The 2500-nt window shown below is 61.6% G+C and overlaps 1 non-coding gene across 1 annotated transcript; it reads right to left on the bottom strand.

The window, feature by feature from the left end:
- Positions 1–900: 900 nt before the first annotated feature.
- LOC141979796 (5S ribosomal RNA) lies at positions 901–1019 on the bottom strand. Its single transcript, XR_012637188.1, has one exon. It is a non-coding gene; the product is annotated as a 5S ribosomal RNA (ribosomal RNA).
- Between the last annotated feature and the right edge of the window lie 1481 nt (positions 1020–2500).

Raw genomic sequence — 2500 nt, 5'->3', positions numbered from 1 at the left:
GCCGCTTTCCTTCCCGGCCACCAGGTCAACCCGCTGAAAGTATGGGGTTGACCTGGTGGCCGCTTTCCTTCCCGGCCACCAGGTCAACCCGCTGAAAGTATGGGGTTGACCTGGTGGCCGCTTTCCTTCCCGGCCACCAGGTCAACCCGCTGCCGGCATGGGGTTGACCTGCTGGCCGCAGAGGGGCAGGCTCCGGGTTGACCTGGTGGCCGGACGGGGATTAAGCCCCGGCTCGGAGCAGGGCAAGCCCGGGCGGAGGGGGGTCCGCTTGGCCCCTGCCCGCGGGGGCAGGCTCCGGGTTGACCTGGTGGCCGGTTTGCTTTCGGGCCACCAGGTCAACCCGCTGAATGTATGGGGTTGACCTGCTGGCCGCTTTCCTTCCCGGCCACCAGGTCAACCCGCTGAATGTATGGGGTTGACCTGCTGGCCGCTTTCCTTCCCGGCCACCAGGTCAACCCGCTGAATGTATGGGGTTGACCTGCTGGCCGCTTTCCTTCCCGGCCACCAGGTCAACCCGCTGAATGTATGGGGTTGACCTGCTGGCCGCTTTCCTTCCCGGCCACCAGGTCAACCCGCTGAATGTATGGGGTTGACCTGCTGGCCGCTTTCCTTCCCGGCCACCAGGTCAACCCGCTGAAAGTATGGGGTTGACCTGCTGGCCGCTTTCCTTCCCGTCCACCAGGTCAACCCGCTGAATGTATGGGGTTGACCTGCTGGCCGCTCTGCTTCCCGGCCACCAGGTCAACCCCCTGCCGGTATGGGGTTGACCTGCTGGCCGCAGAGGGGCAGGCTCCGGGTTGACCTGGTGGCCGGCAGGGACTTCAGCCCCAGGGCCCCTGGCAGGGCGACCCTGCCCTTGTTCCCCAGAAAAGGAGAGAGCTGGCTCGCAGCGGGAAAAGCTGCCTACGGCACCTGGGATTCCCAGGCGGTCACCCATCCAAGTACTAGCCAGGCCCGGGACGGTTTACCTTCCGAGATCGGACGGGATCGGGGGCCTTCCGTCCGGTATGGCCGTAGGCACTCGGCTCCGGTCCGCCTCGTCCCCTTTCCCTTACTGACTCCCCTGCCTCGGGTGGGCCCGATCCTTTTTTCCGTTTTTTTTTTTCGCTCCGGAGGCTTCATGAGCCCACCCCCAACACCCCTTTGGGGGTCGGTGAAAATTTTTTTTTCAGACTTCCAGGGGCCCGATCCTGGCCGCGGGCACCCGGCTCCGGGCACCCGGCTCCGGGCCGCCTCGTCCCCTTTCCCTTACTGACTCCGCTGCCTCGGGTGGGCCCGATCCTTTTTTCCGTTTTTTTTTTTCCGCTCCGGAGGCTTCGTGAGCCCCCCCCAACACCACTTTGGGGGTCGGTGAAAAAATTTTTTTCAGACTTCCAGGGGCCCGATCCTGGCCGCGGGCACCCGGCTCCGGGCACCCGGCTCCGGGCCGCCTCGTCCCCTTTCCCTTACTGACTCCCCTGCCTCGGGTGGGCCCGATCCTTTTTTCCGTTTTTTTTTTTTCGCTCCGGAGGCTTTATGAGCCCCCCCCAATACCACTTTGGGGGTCGGTGAAAAAAATTTTTCAGACTTCCAGGGGCCCGATCCTGGCCGCCGGCACCCGGCTCCGGGCCGCCTCGTCCCCTTTCCCTTACTGACTCCCCTGCCTCGGGTGGGCCCGATCCTTTTTTCCGTTTTTTTTTTTTTCCGCTCCGGAGGCTTTATGAGGCCCCCCCTAACCGTTTTTGGGGTCGGTGAAAATTTTTAGTCAGACTTCCAGGGGCCCGATCCTGGCCGCGGCTTCGCAGGCTGGCCTGGGGGGGGGGGGCATCTCTAGCTCCGGCCGCGGACGGCGAGACGCTCGGCCACCAGGTCAGCCCGGAGGAAAAGGCTGAAAAAAATGTCTAAGTCCCCCCGGGACACCAGGTCAACCCGGAGGAAAAGGCTGAAAAAAATGTCTAAGTCCCCCCGGGACACCAGGTCAACCCGGAGGAAAAGGCTGAAAAAAAGTCTAAGTCCCCCCGGGACACCAGGTCAACCCGGAGGAAAAGGCTGAAAAAAATGTCTAAGTCCCCCCGGGACACCAGGTCAACCCGGAGGAAAAGGCTGAAAAAAAGTCTAAGTCCCCCCGGGACACCAGGTCAACCCGGAGGAAAAGGCTGAAAAAAAGTCTAAGTCCCCCCGGGACACCAGGTCAACCCGGAGGAAAAGGCTGAAAAAAAGTCTAAGTCCCCCCGGGACACCAGGTCAACCCGGAGGAAAAGGCTGAAAAAAATGTCTAAGTCCCCCCGGGACACCAGGTCAACCCGGAGGAAAAGGCTGAAAAAAAGTCTAAGTCCCCCCGGGACACCAGGTCAACCCGGAGGAAAAGGCTGAAAAAAAGTCTAAGTCCCCCCGGGACACCAGGTCAACCCGGAGGAAAAGGCTGAAAAAAATGTCTAAGTCCCCCCGGGACACCAGGTCAACCCCGAGGAAAAGGCTGAAAAAATGTCTAAGTCCCTGCTCGGCCATCAGGTCAACCCCA

Source organism: Natator depressus, chromosome 28 (genome assembly GCF_965152275.1).
Source record: "Natator depressus isolate rNatDep1 chromosome 28, rNatDep2.hap1, whole genome shotgun sequence".
NCBI classification, from domain to species: domain Eukaryota; kingdom Metazoa; phylum Chordata; order Testudines; family Cheloniidae; genus Natator; species Natator depressus.
Note: the sequence above shows the minus strand (reverse complement) of the source record. Positions and strands in the feature narration are given on the sequence as shown.